Source organism: Nuphar pumila, chromosome 5 (assembly GCF_984573655.1).
Source record: "Nuphar pumila chromosome 5, dmNupPumi1.hap1.1, whole genome shotgun sequence".
Classification (NCBI taxonomy): domain Eukaryota; kingdom Viridiplantae; phylum Streptophyta; class Magnoliopsida; order Nymphaeales; family Nymphaeaceae; genus Nuphar; species Nuphar pumila.
In genome coordinates, this window is record NC_143253.1 from 63,637,038 (window position 1) to 63,657,380 (window position 20,343).

At 37.0% G+C, this 20,343-nt stretch overlaps 1 pseudogene; it reads left to right on the forward strand.

Annotated features, from left to right (window-relative positions):
• Positions 1-524: 524 nt before the first annotated feature.
• On the forward strand, positions 525-19,819 carry LOC149837709 (putative inactive purple acid phosphatase 1; annotated as a pseudogene).
• The last annotated feature ends 524 nt before the right edge of the window (positions 19,820-20,343 follow it).

Sequence of the window (20,343 nt, forward strand, 5' to 3'; positions counted from 1 at the left end):
TTGGGCTTTGACCCAAAGCCATAACCAAACTCAAGGGGGAACACCCTTATTTATACATAATGAGAAGCCATGGAGGGGCTCCCAATATGATCGTTGGGACCCCTCCAACGATTATAATTATAACTGTTGGCGGGCCCAATGATCATGTTGGGTGGGCCCTTCCATATGCTAAAAGTAAAAAAGAAAAGAAATAAAAGGAATAAAAGAAAAATAAAAAGGAAAATTACATATATATTCTTAAGGAGAATATGTGTAAAATGATGAATATACCCTTACAGCAAAGATGAAATAAATATATATTTTATATATAATAGGTAGATACATATATTATATATATGTATTACCATATATAAATAAAATATATATTAGAATACATGATTTGATTACATAATTTAATAGTACTCTCACGAGACCAATGTAAGCCGCATCTTACAAGTCGAGCAGGAGATTTATCAACATTTGAAAGACTGAATGCACACCAGCCCCTATGTTGTACCACGCAGAAGTCTCATCAGGAGAAAACCATGGTTGCAAGATTCCTGACAGGACTATCATCTGAATTTGCGATTGCCAAGGTTCAGATGTTGACAAGATCAGATGTCTCAACTCTTGCCGAAGCCTACAACCGCCTGAGTAGATTGGCTATCACTCTTCCACAAACTCATTCTGATTCACAAACATCGACGCATGTAGTCACCCCAGGTCGAGGAAGAGAAAATTTCCTAAATACGTGTGGCAGAGGTCGAGGCAGAGGAACAGGAGGAAGAGGTAGATTTTAGTGTACCTATTGTGGCAAAATTGGGACATCTTGAGGATAAGTGTTGGGATAAAAATGGTAGACCCCCTACTTCTCAGACATCAAATGTGTCCAAGGCTCAAATTGCAAAGCTTGACATGGAGATTCCAACTGGATCCTCCAATGACTCGGTCACTCTTAGTCATGCAGAGTATGAAGAATTGATGTCTCATCGTCCTTCTAGTTTGAACATAGTTACTCCCATTGCTGATGTTGCTTACTCAGCAGGTGAATGATTGAATCACCAAGGTAGTAGATGGATTATTGATTCATGTGCCTCTAGACACCTATGTGGGTCTTCAAACAATTTTTCTAGGCTAGACCCCATGTGTGATCATCACAAGGTTGTCCTTGTCGATGGAAGTTCATCTCCTATTGTAGGACAAGGAAATGTTTTCATCTCGCTGTTACTTCAGCTGATAGATGTGCTTCATGCTCCTTCCTTTCCTCAAAATTTATTGTCAGTTAGTCGTATTGCAAAAGAGCACAATTGTAGAGTAATTTTTTATCCTTTGTGTTATATGTTTCAAGATTTGCTGACGGGGAAGAGGATTGGTGGAGGCTATGAAGAAGGAGGTGTATACTATCTTCATCAACCATTGGGAGTCATGCATACCGTGTCTGAGTCATCCACCAGTTCTTATCAATGACACCTTCGTCTTGGTCATGTGCTGTTGCCAAAACTTCATAGAATTCTTCCTTAAATTTCACCTTCTGCCTTATTCCACTGTGAAGTCTGTCAGCTGGGTAAACACCACAGGAGTACGTTTCCTTCAAGTCAGAGTCCATCAAGTCAAAGATTATTTGAGCTTCTTCACGTTGATGTGTGGGGACCTAGTAGAGTTTCCAGTAGGTCCCAGTGTCATTATTATTTAGTTATTGTTGATGATTTTTCTAGATTATCATGGGTATTTTTAATAAAAGATAGATAAGAAGTTCCTTCAATCTTTATGTCTCTCATTATTGAAATAAAAACTCAGTTTGATTCTCTTGTCAAGATCATTCGCACTGACAATGCTCTTAAGTTTAAAAACAATGAGTTACTACTGTTTTATAAGAATCGTGGCATTCAACCTCAAACTACTTGTGCCCATACCTCCCAACAAAATGGGGTAGCTGAAAGGAAGCATAGACATCTTCTAGATGTTGCTCGCAGCCTTATGCTACAATCATGTATGCCTCCTTCATATTGGGGAGATGACATTCTTATAGCTTGCTACCTTATCAATCACATGTCGTCATCCTCATTGGGAGAACAAATTCCTGTGAAAATCATATACCCCAATGCATCTCTTTTCTCAATTTCTCCCAAGGTGTTTGGGTGTGTTTGTTTTGTTCATAAACTAGGGCCTCATTGAGACAAAGTAGCGGCTCAATCCATAAAGTGTATCTTTATGGGTTATCCAAGAAATCAAAAAGGGTACTGATGTTATGATCCCATTGCTCGTAGAGAGTATGTTAGTGCAGCTATATCTTTCTTTGAGTTCATTCATTTTTTTCTAGTACTGCCTCCAGATTACTATATGATCAGGGTGATGCTATGCCATTACCTATCCCCCCTCTTCCGTTGGAGTCAATTCCTACAAGCTTTTCTACCTCTCACACTCAGTCACGGTATCATGATCCTCCTCTGGTATACGCTCGTAGATCTCCTCTGGAATCAGAACCTACACTACTTTCTTCCTCAGAAGTAAGTCCTTCAACCACGACTGAAGCTTCTATTGTGGATGATAATTTGCCAATCGCTATCAGGAAAGGTAAAAGGCAATGCACATTATATCCCATTTCTAAGTTTGTTACAGATGCGAGACTTGGGAGTCACATGAAGAAGTCCATCATATCTCTCTGTCTGCTGAATCTCTACCACTGAATCACCATCAGGCAGACTTAGACTCCAAATGGAAAGTTGTTATGCAAGATGAGATGGATGCCTTAGTTTCACGGAATACCTGGGAGTTGGTTACTCCACTTGTTGATGCAAATATTGTTAAGTGTAAGTGGGTCTACACCATTAAGTATAATTTGGATGGCATAATTGAATGGTACAAAGCCAGGTTGGTGGCCAAAGGGTACACACAGACGTATGGGGTAGACTTCTTTGAAACCTTTTCTTCTGTGGCACTCCTTGGCACTATTCGACTGGTCATATCTGTGGTTGTCCATAATGGATGGAGCTTATGCCAGTTGGATGTGAAGAACATATTTTTGTATGGTGATTTGTCTGAGACTGTGTATATATAGCAACCTTCGGGGTTCAAGGTTCAGGGGGAGTGTTATCAGGTGTGCAAGTTAAAGAAAACAATATATGGTCTAAAGCAAAGTCCATGTGCGTGGTTTCAAAAGTTGTTTGAGAGTGTGTCTACATTTGGTTTTAATAGGTCGGCATCAGACCACTCATTGTTTATTAAGAAAACTCCCACAGGTGTTGTGGTTATGGTTGTGTATGTGGATGATATTATACTCACAGGAAGCAATAAAAAGGATATCTCAGATACCAAAGCTCATCTACAGAAGCACTTTGTTACCAAAGATCTTGGTCCTCTTAGATACTTCTTGGGTATAGAGGTGGCTCGAAACCGTGAAGGGTTAGTTCTATCACAGAGGAACTATGTACTTGATTTGTTACAGGAAACATGAATGTTAGGAGCCAAACCTGCCAACATTCCAATGGATCCTAAACTTCACATGTTTGAAGAAGCAGAACCTGTTGACAGTAGAAGTTTTAGGTCTCTGATTGGTAAACTCTTGTACGTTACAGTGACAAGACTAGATATTTCCCTAGTTGTGAGCAAGATTAGCTAGTTCATAGATAAACCAACCCAAGTACATTGGCAGGCAACAATGATGTTTCTTAGGTACTTGAAATCTTCTCCAGGTAAAGGACTACTATACAAACCAAGCTCTTCTCTTGATATAGTTGCCTATTCGGATGTTGACTATGCAGGAGACATTAGTGATAGAAAATCCACTACGGGGTTTTGTGTGTTTATAGGCGAAAATTTAATAAGCCGAAGAAGTAAAAAAAGACCGCAGTAGCTCGATCGAGTGTTGAGTTAGAATATAGAGCCATGGCTCAAACTGCAGTCAAAATGATATGGGTTAGATCAGTTCTCAGAGATCTACATGTACAGACCTCAACGCCGATGGTGATAAGATGTGATAATGAGCAACCCACCTATATTGCAAATAATCCAGTGTTTCACGAGAGGATGAAACACATTGAAGTTGATTGTCACTACATAAGAGATCTAGTACAAACAGGACAAATCTCTACTTGTCATGTTGCTTCAGAGGATCAAGTTGTTGATGTGTTTACTAAACCTCTCGCTAGTGTGGGATTTCTTAGATGTTGTGACAAGTTGAGCATGATAGATATATATGCTCCAGCTTGAGAGAGAGTGTTAAAAAAGAAAATATCTTTTTAGTTTGGGTAGCAGTATATAATTAGTGAAAAATAGATGGATTCCTTTTGTAACCTATTATTAACTAATTCCTTTAAGAAGGGATTAGGGTCTAATGCAAAATAACGATTCTTCTTCCTCTCTCTTTTTTTCTGTTTTGCCAGAAACCCCAGCCAACTTCGACAATGGGTTTTATGGTGACATTATCATTGTCATGCATTTTTGCAAGGTTTGAAAAAAAAGAGAAGAATAAAGAAGGAGGAGTGAAAAGAATAAGAGTATCGGTGGAAGTCACAAGCACTTTACCACAACGTAAATGCCACCAATCATGAATACTTTGAATAAAAAATATAAGAGAGCTCCAATACTTTCAAATTTAGAGTGACACGCTTCTCAATGTTTCAAATATAATTTTCAGCTTGATCACCACGCTCTGATACTGTGTAAGAACACGAGCTCCTTCAAGGATGTTCACTAAATCACCAACAATAGACACTCAAAGAATTCCACTAAAAATACCGAAATGAACACTCAAAAGAACCACAAGAAGGGTTCATACACAAATACCCACTAAATGGGTTTGAAGAACAAGAGGAAGAATAATAATTTTATTGAATGTAATCCACACTAAATTCATACATTGAGTTGGGGCAATGCCTCATATTTATACTTAGAAAGAAATGGAGGAATAGAGTTGTTAGGAGTCCAACGACTCTCTTTTGTATTGACGAGTCAATGCTTTGACTAGTTCAATACAAACCAAACAAAAAACAAAAAATGTTAAACTAAAAAAACCTAGTTACTATACATGTTAGATTTTTATTTTTAACAGTTCTAACCTAGACCAAGCCCACTTGAGGTGAGCTTAGACATGCCTGGCCTAGCCTAAGCCCACTGGGGTTAAGTCCACTTGACTAACCTTTCTCTCTTTTCCTTTGTTTTTGGTCTTAGCCTAGGTCAAGCCCACTTGAGATGAGCTTGGACCCGCCTGACGTAGACTGATCCTAGTTGGGTCAAGAGTCAAGACCCTTTGGCCCTAACAGCTTGACATCTTCTATCTTTTCCTTAACTAGGTTCAACCCATTCGACCTAGTCTAGCCCACTTGAAGTAGGTTTGAACCCAATTAGACCTAAACTAGGTCCAATCTGTTTTTGATCTATACCTCATCATTTCATCGCACTAACAAGTTCTACACGAGACACTCTTGGTCGTGACCGTATCAGACGTAAGGATGTGCCGATCATGACCTAGGAGTGATTCTAACGTTGTGGTGAGCCATCGTTGCCGAATTTTTGGTAGGTTTGTACGCCATTCTCTCTCTTTCAAGTTATTTGTTAGATTAACTATCATGCATGGTGAGATTTTTCTTACTGTATACCTTTTTAAAATAATATTTGGTCTTAATCCTTGGTTTACGCCTTCTAGGGCACTGCAAGCTTGCTTCAGTGTTCGCGCGTGTATCTTTATGACTATTGCTTGATATTTATGGTGAATTAAATGTCATAGGGTCTTAGTCCTTGGTTTATGCCCTCTAAGGCACCACAAGCTTGCTTTAGTGTCCACGTGTGTATCTTTGTGATGACTTCTATATTTACTATATATATAATATATATAATATACATATATGTTGTTTTATGCATTTTACTTAGCTCAATGCATAGTTTCATTCACTGGGCCTTGCTTCATGCACTTTACTTTGTCGTCGTGCTGTTATGTGCACATGCTTTATGCAATTTACTTAGCCCGATGTGTGGTTTTATTCATTGGGCCTTGCTTATGCACTTTACTTAGCCCGATGCATGGTTTTATTCATCGGGCCTTACTTTATGTACTTTACTTTGTGGTCGTGTTGTTATGTGCACAAGCTCTTGCTTTTACTAAATATAGATGCATTATAATAAGTGTACAAATGATGACTGATCCCTCTTACCAAAGCAATTCCAAATACCTTGTCTCATTCAAAACATTGTTTGGTGAAGAAACTCCTATTGGAAAGGTTTCAAATTTATGCACAATCGCATTTACGTAAGCATCTAAGTCACCAGTGTAAGGCCTAACTAACACTACAAGAAATTTGTGGATTAGCGACGACCTAAATCCGTCGCTAATCCATCGCTAAAATGTTTAGTGACGGATTAGTGTCGGATTAGCGACGGATAACTTTCATCGTGAATTTTTCGATGCTAATTAGCGACAGAATATATCTATCGCCCGTTTTTTCGCTAACTTGCGATGGATTAACGAATGCCAAAATCCGTCGCAAGGTCGTTGTTACTCTGCGAAGGTTTGGATTAGCGACGAATTTATATCCGTCGCTACTCCGTTGCTAAATTTAGCGACTATAGAAAATAGCAACAAATATATCTGTCACTAATCCATCACAAAAAATGAAAAAAATAAAAAAAATATTTAAAAATTTAATATCGAGAAAAATTTTCTCGTGATACAATTTATATTTCCTATACAATTTATATTTCCTGTGAATACAAAACAAAGTACACATCAAAATACATATAAACGGAAACTGAAACAATTAATCGATCCACTATAAAATTCTCAAGTTTTAATTATTTACAATTCAACAATTACATTTTTGAAACAAAAAGAAAGTAAAACAAATTCAACACATAAATCTAATCATCGCCAAGATTTTATGCGTCTTCTTGTTCGTTATCTCGATCTGTCCCTTCAGCTCCACTACGTTGATTATCGCCAGCAACCTGCACGAGAAAAGAAATGTCAGTATTGATAAACAAAATATACTGAAATAAATTATACTCTATATGTGAATCTATCATGCTCATATATGTTCTAAGGCAGTAAAAAAACTTTATACATGATTCTATCATGCTCATATAAGTGTTATAAAGCAGTAAAAAAAACTTTATATGTGATTCTATCGTACTCATATGTGTTCAAAGGCAGTAAAAAAATAGTATATGTGATTCTATCATGCTCATATGTGTTCTAAGGCAGTAAAAAAACTTTATATGTGATTTTATCATGCTCATATGTGTTATAAAGCAGTAAAAAAACTATATATGTGATTCTACCATGCTCATATGTGTTCTAAGGCAGTAAAAAAACTTTATACATGATTCTATCATGCTCATATGTGTTATAAAGCAGTAAAAAAACTTCATACATGATTCTATCATGCCCATATGTGTTTTAAGGCAGTAAAAAAACTTTATATGTGATTCTATCATGCTCATATGTGTTATAAATCAGTAAAAAAAACTTCATACGTGATTCTATCATGCTCATATGTGTTCTAAGACAGTAAAAAAACTTTATATGTGATTATATCATGCTCATATGTGTTCTAAGGCAGTAAAAAAACTTAATACATGATTATACCATGCTCATATGTATTCTAAGGCAGTAAAAAAAACTTTATATGTGATTCTATCATGCTCATATGTGTTATAAAGCAGTAAAAAAAATTCATACGTGATTCTATCATGCTCATATGTGTTCTAAGGCAGTAAAAAAACTTTATATGTGATTCTATCATGCTCATATGTGTTCTAAGGCAGTAAAAAAACTTTATACATGATTCTATCATGCTCATATGTGTTATAAAGCAATAAAAAAACTTCATACGTGATTCTATTATGCTCATATGTGTTCTAAGGTAGTAAAAAAACTTTATACATGATTCTATCATGCTCATATGTGTTATAAAGCAGTAAAAAAGCTTTATATGTGATTTTATCATGCTCATATGTGTTCTAAGGCAGTAAAAAACTTTATATGTGATTCTATCATGCTCATATGTGTTCTAAGGCAGTAAAAAAACTTCATACGTGATTCTATCATGCTCATATGTGTTCTAAGGCAGTAAAAAAACTTTATATGTGATTCTATCATGCTCATATGTGTTATAAAGCAATAAAAAAACTGTATATGTGATTCTACCATGCTCATATGTGTTCGAAGGCAGACAAAAAACTGTATATGTGATTCTACCATGCTCATATACTGAAATAAATTATATCCAATGTGCCTAAGTTAAGGCAATCAAAGTTACATGAAATTTAACGACATGCAATACATCACATGAAACTTTCATACCTAAGAAGCACCTGCAATCGAAGTTCCCTTGTCCTGTAAAAAATTATTGAACTCATCTCGGAGAACATCATGCATTGTTTCATGGAAGTAGTCACGCATTGTGTTCTTAACGATCTGGCGTACATCATCACCGTCAAGAATTGGATGCTTGGAGCTGATGTTGATGGGAGAAGTCTGTGAGTCGTGACTGGAGGAAGCAACGACCGGTGAGGTGTTCATATTACTCCCAAACCCAAACACATGACATTTTTTGGGTTCACCTGCTTCAGTCACCCGTGCTGCAGGATCAAATGATGGATGCTGAGTAGAGTCATCGCCATATCGCTCTACCATCTGTTGCTCATATGCCTCCTACAAAATGATGTTTACAGTATGCATTAATAATTAAGAATTATGATGTTTATGATAACTTGTATATTACAATGATTATTAATACAATAAATACATATCGTTGTCGTTCTCGCCTTCTATGATACGAACTCTCTTGTGGTCTTATGTTTATGTGTTTCAACAAACACATCCTTGTATGACACAATGCCTCCTTTTTCTGCTTCCTGCGAAGTGAAATGATAAAAGATTTAGTTAACAGGTTTGCAACAATACTTATAAAATTGATAATATATATATTGATGAGTTACCATTTTCTTCTAGTGGCTCCCAAGAGTCCTATATTCACCTGTGTGTAGATGGGCTTTGAGCATTTTCGCTCGATTTTGTGCAGCCTTTGCTGAGCGGTTTTGAAATGCATCCCCTGCCCACTTGTCGCACATTTCCTCCCAATAATCTCTCCTGATAGTAATAGGGTCATGGCCCTTCCACTGTAGTGGATCATCTATTCCCCCAGATGCTTTTTTTGCTGCTTCATATTGTGCAGCATGTTTGCAAATTGATTGGCAACCACCTTCTGCCACACCTTCCTTGCATCATTTTCCTCCACCGTAGTTGCGAAGCGATTCGAAACTTACAAATATTTTCAGAAAGTTAGTAGACATGACTAAAAAATTTAAATATGAAACACATTAACTATGATAAACAACTGTATACCGTGAATGAGGAGCACAACCTGTCTAACACCTCCTTTGGGTACTCTTTTCATTGAGCAATCGGTCCTGGTAGATGTTGAAGTAGTGAATTCCTAATATCGCGTACTACTTCTTGTGGCTCGAACCTCATGCTTCACATGAATTGGTACACAGTAAATATCAATATACAATATTTATAAGATATGCAATAAGTGAAAGTGAAATACTTACGGTCGATTATCGATATACACTATTCAAATGAGTCTTCTTGTGCCAGTCTGAGAAGACTTTGCATCCTGTGTTGGCTCCTGACTTGTATGATCAACTGGTGTAGGTGGGTCATGTATAGGTGAAACATCATCTGTAAAAAAATACGTTAGAAATTCTCAGAATGCATATTTCAACTAATCAAGTATCCAATTAGTTAAATGATATATCTATCAAAGGAGCCCGTGAAGATGAAGGTTGAGTCTAGCTACCACTGGATGAACGACCACTGTAATCTCTACGAACCATATTCTAACAAATAAAAAATGTCATGCAATACATTCAAATTGTTTAATGCACAACTTATAAACTTAATTTCGTATCAAAACAAGAGTGAATGACATTAAACCAAAGAATAAAGGAAGGCATAAAACTATCCAACCTAAACCCCTAAGGACACAATGGACCAATCTTAAACCTCAACTCATCAATAGTAGTGCAACAATAGAATGAGTCATGTACCTAAGGCAACCAAGCATACATCATAATAATATCATCATTCACTTGTATGTTTTCATATACCTAACCAGAAAAAAATAAACAGACTATAAAGACATCACTGGGTAGCAAGAGCACTCTAGGATTTGTAGAAATTCTCTCCATTCACAAAGAACGACACCTTCAAACACCATAAACTTTTCCAATGCTCATAACTTAATTTGCTACAGAAAAGTTCCCAGCTATGCTATCTCATATGCTTATTTCAACTGCACTTCTACAAAAATGAGTATCCAACCGCCACACTTGCTTTATCCATTTTAGAATAGGATCTAACCTGACATGTCAAATGACTTTTGTCGGACACAGAATCATCAAAATTAAGTTGGAAAGTGGTGGTGTTAGTAGGCTCACAAACATAAAAAAAAAAAGACATAAAGAAAAGAAAAATATTGAGAAGGGTTGCAATGCAATGCAATGTTGGAGGCCCTCTTGTTTCCCAAGGACTTTATATGGTATGTCAATAGAAAACCTCATCATCCTTAACGCAATCACTCACAAATACTTAAAAATCAATATTACAAGATCATGGTCTCTGAGACCCACTCAACAATCAAATACCAAAATGAACTCAGGCACACACGACCAAAAACCAAAAAAGCCAATTAACTCTGCTGAAGAAGACTCCTCAACTGACAATAACACTCATTTAGACATTAAAAACTTCAATCAGGACATCCATCTCCAAACCTTTCACATCAATCTGATCAATACCCATCGAACACAAATGCTAATCAAACACAATATCAATGAAAAGCAACCATACTTTTTCACAAAATCCCAAACAACTGCAATCTCATAAGCATGATGATGATAGACATTTGAAAAGCAACATTATATTCAACTACTCATTCTAATTGTCGAATGGAAAAATAAAAACACCCAAAACACGCATTTGCATGCTTCCCACGGCAAATCCAATTGACACCCATGTAACAAACAAGTTATTTTTTAACGCATTTAAACTAAAACCCCAAAAAGAGATCTATAATGTATTGGGTACAAAAACAGAACCTGAAAATCACATTGTCTATCAATTAAATACCAAAAACCCTGAAAAGTGTTGCATCGGCGGCAAGGGGTCGGCCCCCTACCGAAAAAAACAAAATGCGGACCCCCTGCCGGGAAAAATAGAAGGGGCACCCCCCCCCCTTGTCTGGGAAAAAAAACTTTACCTGCGGCGGGCGGGGGGCGACAGGCGACGGACCGGGGAGCGACGGGCGGCGGGTCGGGGCGTCAGCCGGCGTAGCGACGGGCCGGGGAGTGCGTCGGTCGGTGGGGCGACGGCTCGGGCGAAACGAGGGGCAACAGGCGGCGAGGCGATGGGCGGAAGGCGGCGGAGGAAGGTGTCGGGCTGCGTAGGGAGGGCGGGAGAGAAGAAATAGGAAAAGAGGGGAAAGGGTTTCTGATCAGATTTACGCAAAAATTAGTGACAGATTGGGCGACGGAATAATTTTGTCGCTAAGCTGGCGTAAATATATACAACTTCTTAGCGACGGAATATGTCCGTCGCTACGTAGCGACAAAAAAATGTCGTCGCCCAATCCGTCGCTAATCGCAGCGTGTTGTTGCGACAAAAATGGTCTGTCGCTAAGTCGTCGCAACGTAGCGATGACTTAGCGTCAGAATATTTTTCGTCGCTATATCTGTGAATATCACGAAACTTCGCAACGGATTAGTGTCGCTCGCTAAGCCATCGCTAATTGGCGACAGAAAAATTCTGTCGCTACTATCCATCGCTAATTGACATTTTTCTTGTGGTGTAAGGCTTAGGTTTCTAATAAACCATGAAAGATGCAAAGTATGCACAATAGTGCACATCTATTAAAAAATGAACATAGTGATTTTTCCGTTAAACAGGAGAGATGTTGCCAAAATTTCTGACAAGATGCTCTCTAAGCTAAAAGGAACGTCACGTTTTCTCTGTTAAACATGGGAGATGTTGCCATTTTTTTTTGCAAAATACTCACCTAAGCTAGTATGGATAACATAATGATGCCCTTGTTGTTGGAACTCTATCTGAATGGCTCATTCCATTTTCGCCTTTAAGGGAACAATACTCATAAGGGCCATTGTGCCTTGTTAGGTTAATGCCCGATGTGGCTAAATACGTCAAGCAGTCAATCCAAAGTGATCATTGTTTATGCATGCCTTTGTAAAACATGGTACTACAATAACACTCGTAAGCGTCATTGTGCTAGAGTTGGTTATCCACCCGCAAGGGGTGAAACGCTCGTGAAGGCCGTAGACGCCAATAGCTATGCTTGCATGCATATAAACAAAACATAAAGGTAGTCCCTGACCACATGAGAATTAGCTCGTGCTTCAAAAAATTGATTGGAGTTGGGTTCATATTTTCTTCGTACAAAATGCACTGGATTTCTTATGTGGCGCTCAACGTTTTAATAAGAAAGATTATGCCATCGAACTTCTTCAAGATTTTACGCTCATCGAGGCAGACGATGATGTTACCACCTTGAATGACATATATTATCTTATTAACCAAAGAGTTCATGTGGTCTCCTGATCACTCGGAGGTTAAGAGGTCGGGTTATTCTTAAGATCTAGGGATTTAACCCTGCTACTACATTAGAAGGATGCATCTGAAACAACCTAGTGGGAAAATTGTTGCCCCACTATGGACAGGGTCACTCAGGCCTCTGGGCATACAAAAAATACTTAGCATAATAAACATCCACATAGCTTCGTTTGACGTTGAAGTCAAGTTCTCCTACGTACCAAGGGGTGAATAGATAATTATCAAAATAATGCATTAGTTATACGTACAATGATGAATGAATGAATGTGTGTTAGTGTTATTCATGCATCACCTTGTGTAAGTTATTGATCTCGGTGCACTATTGGACCGATCAGAAAAATGACCTAAAATTGTATTTGTATGGCTAAGTTAGGCTCGAGGAGCTTTTGCTTCGATTCATGGGATAGCGATACGCCAAGTCATGAAGACTTGAGCTACGATGTTTTTAACTGCGACCCTGAAATGACTTTTCATGTCTTCAAAGTATTATATTTGTTAGAATTTGAATATTTTTCTACTAGATCAGAAATGGTTTTGACCCTGTTTTATGAAAGATATAGGTATTGAACATGCGATGTGATATGCGAAGTAGGGCGGCATCAAGATTTAGGTTTTCTCTAGACTGTGTTGAATATTTTGTTTATAAACCCAGGCTTTACCAAACAGTATTGTTTGTAATAAATAACTTGTTTTGGTTTGCTTAAATGAAATATTTTCGTGGACAATGAGTAATTGGCCATGTACCTGTGACTTACCTGACATCTTTTAAAATTGGTGACTAACTATCTTCTATTTTCATTATTAAAATCTTTTCTAAATTTTGCTGCAAAGAAAAAAAATATACAAAATTTGGATAAAGTTTTATTTTGAAAATTGGGGGCAATTATAGCTTTAAAGTGGCTTTATAATTAAAATAACTAAGCTGTATGATACAATGAAAAAATAGCATCAATGTGATGCTAAAGTACAAATAGGCAGGTGGCTTCAAGTCAGGTATTTTGATTTAACCATCACACTACTTCTCTTGTTCTATCAATGTTTGATGTTTTACTTATAGTATCACGGCCCGAGGTGTCATAGGAGAAATGAGCAAGTTTATAGCTCATGATTCTACCCTTTTTGTATTATGCTTACCATTTAAAAAATTGCAAGGCCATCACCTTTGATATCTTTGGGAGTGGTTGATTTAAGGGGTGTTTCCATGGTACATGAATTGGACCCCCCAGGAAACCTTTCCGCTGAAGGGCCGGGGGGGGGGGGGGAGATCTATTGTTGATTTTGGGGCTCTTTTCTGCGAGAAAAGGGAGCCCACGTTTGCGTTGCCGCGGTGGGCCCCGCGGAAACCATCAAAAGTTGTGCATTTCTGCGGAAAGCCCCAGCTTTCCGTGGCACGCTAATGCACCCTTAGTCTAGGGGATTGATTTTAATGCAGTAACACGATCAATTTTGAGAGCCTCTAACATATGTGCATGCCTACTGCTTTATTATTTCTGCTTGGAGGCTCTTTTCACATTTTTATGGATTCCTCAATATTTGTGGTTATAGAAGCCCTCCATAGCGTATCTATATAAAAATATGTTTTTGAGGAGTATTTATTTTATCTGGTCTGAGTTTTGCACAATTACGTGGAAGCTTTGTGCATTTGTTGTGATGCAGTAGTCACTTCTGTATTGGTCTATTTGCACTAATATTTATCAACATGAGCTTTCATTTTTATTATGTAAGATTGAAAGATGTAGCCAGTAGCCTGTTTCCATCCTGTAACTTATTTCTGAATCCTATTATTTATTTTTAGACTTGTAATACAGGCATGTTTGTATCTTTTTCTTAGGCATTTTCAATGACTTATTGTGGTGTTTTCTCTATCACCGGTATCTAACTGGAAGCTGAATTCTGGTTCTGTTTTTTAAACCACAGCCAAAGCTGGTTGCAATCTCAAATGCAATAACTTTTGCAAATCCAAAGGCTCCTGATTATCCACGCCTAGCTCAGGGGGAGTCCTGGAATGAAGTAAGTATTTCTTTATAGTTTAGATTTGGTTGGTAATGGAAGCATTCAAGAACAGTACATGCCCTATGCTTTGCTTCATATATATCAAACTGAAAGTGTCTTTCTTGTTTTTTTCTTATCTATATGTACATTTCCTGTATTTGACTTCCTCAGATCTGTCAAATGTGAAGTAATAGCTCTCCATCACATGTATGTAGTTATGTTCATATTTCTGTCTATGATTACAATTCGTTAAAAAGAAAGATCAAAACAATCCAGTACAAGTTAAGAGGAACAATAAATAAAATAACTAGTGAGTGTTTTGTTTGCTCAAAGATTGTGTCACTCGGATGATTAATTGATTTTTCCCAAGTTTTTTTTCTTTTTTGTTTTCTAAAATTTTGGAATTAGATACTCTTCTGGTTAATTTGAGGAGGCACATCAGATGGAACATAATTAATTTTTTTTCCTTTTGGCTCTCTAAATGTACCTTTTTGTAATCTTTTTCGGTTTGTTGGATTATCAAGTTAGCTTGTGGTTTTGAAATATTCAGTTTCCTTCCTCTAGTTTGCATGAAGCAAAGCCATTTTCAATAATACAACGAGAGAAAATCATGTGCTACTCAGCCAGCAATTTCCTTTTTCCTTTTTCTTTTTCACACAGCCAAAAATGACTTGAACAATTTTAAAATATTCTAAAACAGTGACAAAGAATAAACGGTACTTGTCACCTTTTACAGGTGAAAGTTTATGAAGAAATAGAGGCATTGTCTCATATTTAATAGAACAGAAACACTTTTGATTAATTTTGTTGAGATTTTTTTTTTTGGTATTTAAGTATTGCTTTTATTTTAATTGAACTATTTTCACCAAATTTACTTTTATGAAAGCAACATTTTGTAAGATCTCAAAAATATTATGGCAGAAAGGATTCATTGTATCCTATAATTTTAATTGCAATATAACTAAAATACATTGTATAATCGTTTTTTTGTTACAACATTTCTTAGTCATGTCAGGATTTTTGTTTAAACAATAAAAGAATGTATTATATTAACGAACATGAACACGCATCTGTGCATGCACATATGAGGGTTAATTTCTTGAGGTTACAAATCAACCTGATTGAAAAGGCCTTTCTGGAATGTTAATATCACACACACACACACACACACACACACACACACACACACACACACACACACACACACACACACACACACGTGCACACACAAAAATACATACAAAGAGCAAGCGTGTATGCATAAACACACACATCTATACATTCACAGAGTTTTAGATGAAGGTTAGCTTGAGTGCCTATGTGAATATGAGTTATTTCCTTTTTTGACTTATTAATCTTGATAGAAATATGGTATTTTCTTGTGCTTGTAATATTTCATGTTTGTTGTTGACTTTGACTTATTTAATGTTCAGATGACAGTTACTTGGAGTCTTGGACAAGTGGTTACGATGTCAAGGAAGCTGTTCCTTTTGTTGCATGGGGTCCAAAAGGAGGACCTCAAAGTCAGTCTCCTGCTGGAACTTTGACTTTCAGTCGTAGCAGCATATGTGGTATGGTTTTGTATTTTACTTCGTGCAGGGATTGGTAAAGTTTCTGGAAGTTGATTTGGAATATATGTTCCAGATATCCCTTAGTATTTTTTTTCTGCACTGTAGACCAAGCCAGAATACAGCTTTATTACTTTCAGTCTGAGTTGCTATTTTCTTAATGTTGAGCTGAGTCATTACCCAATGCCATTCGGTTTCAAACTTTCAAGCCGCTAAATATTTGAGACTTATATTTTTTAATCTTTTCTTTAAGGAACATATACATATTTAAGACTTTCCATGTTTTAATAGTCTACCTCTAGGTGTATTTGATGTTTTAAACTTCTAGAAGTTTTAGATTTTTTATATTCTTTTTTTATATTTTGTTATGGATCTGAAACACCCGTATTTTAGACCCTTCTGATACACTTTTTACAACAGTGAGATAGATGATATATACAAAGTATTAAGTAGGCAATATATTGAGTTTGTTTTGATTTTATCATGATTTTCATGTCACAAATTTATTATGATAAAATTGTAACAAATTTAAAGCATTGCCAATATTTGTGATAATAACACACACAAACACATGCTTACACCATATATAAATATTTAATGAACTTGGATGAGACTCTTTATTGGATTATTATGTATACGTGTCCAAGATTAAGCTCATTATGTTCACCATGATTCCACGACTCCATCATATGTGGTCCTTGCTCTGGAAACAACACTAGAATACCTTAGCTATTAAGGTAAAATTCCAATAGATAAATAGGTAAATGATAATCAAACTGTTGCAGAGGATGTGCTTTCTGAAAGATAGATTGTGGCACATTTATTATGCAAGTTATCTCCAATAAATATGATAAGAATTAGATCTCCATGTTCAGATATATGAGGTAGTAAGGCCATTGACCTTACAAAAGATGTGTCCATACGTGGATGTGTTCAAGGCTAACTAATTGCCTTATACTTGGTGGTATAGATGATCAATATGATTTTGTAGTGAACAACCATTTGAAACTAACACTGTTTAAAAGTTCTGAACGTCTTTTTTTTGTGTAAAGAAATTCGGAATTTTGAATAATTTCAAATTATTAATACTTTTGAAATATAAAATCACATTTGCTCATGCATTCATAAAAGATTACCTTTAAATCTGTTTTTCAGATTCTCCAGCACGGACAGTGGGATGGTGTGACCCTGGTTTCATTCATACTAGCTTTCTGAAAGATTTATGGCCTAACTCAATGTACTAGATGCTTAAATCTGTTTCCAGATATTGTTTGCTTTTATTTTTTAGTTTTGTCTTGAATTTCCATTAACCAAATATCTTTCAATGGATTCCATGTTTGTTACAGTTACATATGAATCTATTGAACCATATTGACTGTATGGATTTTTACATATCCACCTTTAGTGTCTCAAGCATTTTTTTACATTTTTGATACAGATATACCTACCAGCTGGGCCATACATTATTTAATGGCTCATACATTTGGAGCCAAGTTTATCATTTTAAAGCATCTCCTTATCCTGGGCAGGACTCATTGCAGCGAGTTGTGATTTTTGGCGATATGGGAAAGGTTTGGCTTTGAAGTTCTCTTGGCAAGCTTTTGAATGCAAACTTGAAATTATAAAACTGGCAGTCTTAATCTTGAGTTGCATGATGGTAGATAAATTTTAAATTATGAGCTATTTCTAGGTGCACTTTGATTTCCTCCTATAAGGAATTCCCCTGGATGATCTTTTCAGGCAGAGATGATGGTTCCAATGAATACAGCAATTACCAGCCTGGTTCTCTAAACACTACAGATCAGCTTATCAAGGACTTGAACAATATTGATATAGTCATCCATATTGGTGATATATGCTATGCTAATGGGTACATATCACAGTGGGATCAGTTTACTTCGCAGATTGAACCGATTGCTTCAACTGTACCATATATGATTGGAAGGTTGGCTTAACTATTGCTTTTCTGCTTAGACATTGTTCACTAGATATTGTAAACATCTTGTGCCTACATGACATTTCATGCAGTGGAAACCATGAACGTTACTGGCCAGGAACAGGCTCCTTCTATACCAACATGGACTCAGGCGGAGAGTGGTGTGTTGGCTGAAACCATTTTTATGTTCCTGCTGAGAACAGGGCAAAGTTCTGGTACATGCATTATTTTTCTATTTAATAACTTGTTTCCAATTTTATGTGCTTGCTGATGACATTTGGCTTAGTCACAAGCCAGAAATTTGCTCTGCCTTGGGTTGTGCTGTAAGCCTGCCTGAGTTGAAGTATGGAGCCAGGCTGAGCAACTCCTAGTTGGTTTTTTGCTTTTTATGCTTTAAACAAACTAGCCTAGTTGATCAGCCAATAGACTCATTTAAAATCAGAATCATGTCTCTTTCTGATTAATTTTTATTTGATTTTTTTCATTAGTTTTTTTCTCTTGAAAAGCCTGCATATCTGTTTGATCCCTCATTGTTTTCATGCTATCCATGTATATGCACAACTTCATATATCTAAGACATCTAGTGCTTGTTCAGGTATTCAACCGACTATGGCATGTTTTGTTTCTGTATAGCCGACTCGGAACATGATTGGAGACCAGGGACCGAGCAATACAATTTTATTGAGCATTGTTTAACAACAGCCGATAGACAGAAGCAGCTATGGTTGATCTTCATGGCACATCGTGTCTTGGGGTATTCCTCTAATTCATAGTATGCTCAAGAAGGATCTTTTGAGGAGCCTATGGGGAGAGAGAGCCTACAAGGGCTCTGGCAGAAGTACAAGGTTGACCTTGCTTTCTATGGCCATGTACACAATTATGAAAGAACATGCCCTATCTATGAGGTATGATGTCATTTTTTAAATTATCAGCACCTCTCTCCTCCGGTTCCATGCCTATGTTCTGCTGAATCATAGTATGACTATGAATTAACTTGTCATCTTTGCATCAGTTTTTATTTTCTTTTCATGCTTATAACATCATCTTTATGGATAGATAGACCATTTTAACTGTTAATATGGAATGCTAGTTTAACTTGTTGCACTTCTAGCTATAAAACAATGGTGCTATCCTGATAGCCAGAGAAACATCTGACTAGCGTGAATCATTTTTCTTGGTCTAGCATAGAACATGACAATAAATGGGAAGTTTGTCTTCTATTGCATACATGACTTTGAAGCTTAACTGACTGAATCAAGCACTTTTTTCTCCTTTTCTTTTTTCTTTTTTGGTTGCAGAACATATGCATGAGCTCAGAGAAGTCTCACTATACAGGCCCACTGAATGGTACCATCCACATAGTTGCAGGTGGTGGAGGTTCCAACCTTGCTGATTTCACCACCCTCCAAACAAGTTGGAGTTTGTTCAGGGATTATGACTTTGGTTTTGTAAAACTCACAGCATTCAACCATTCATCTCTACTTTTCGAGTATAAGAAGAGCAGACAGGGTAAGGTTTATGATTCCTTCACAATCAACCGGGACGAGACATCCTAGCCTGCACCATTGATAGTTGCCCAACGACAACGATGGCTTCCTAATTCGGTCTATCTGATTCTTCCAGTGAATATATCAACAAAGATGCTGCACTTGGAACAATCCGGCCATCACATCACATCGTGGAAAATGAAAGCATAGCTGAACTTCTATTATACTGTCCATGTTACAACCTCTATTCTATTATTTATAAAGTATCGTAGAAGACTTTATTGAGGCCTCTTTTTGTCAATCTGTTTTTCAATTAAATTTACTAGAGTTTGTAACTATTCTTTCTGGTTATCCTTGGATGGAAGTGAGAACTTACATTTGTTTTTGTCACAGACAGGATGAATAATCACAGCTAAGAATCCAAAATTTCGGATTGTTGGTCATGAGGCCAATCTTGTGATCAACTTTCAAAAGAAATTGATTCTACCATGATCACTTGGAACATGCAAACATCAATTGTAGCTAAACTTATGTGCGTGTGTAATTTATGTGTTGGACACCTTCAGGCCTTATATACTGGAATCTGAGGTGGCATGTGAGGGGTGCTGATGTGGCATGGGCCAAGATCCGTCATTTTGTCAAACACTGGATCTCAAATCCGAGGCTACCTTGGATCTGAGATCCTATGTGAAACAATATGGAGAGTGGAGAGGATCAGAGATCCAACCTATGGGGATCGGATCTCAAGATCCGAGTGTA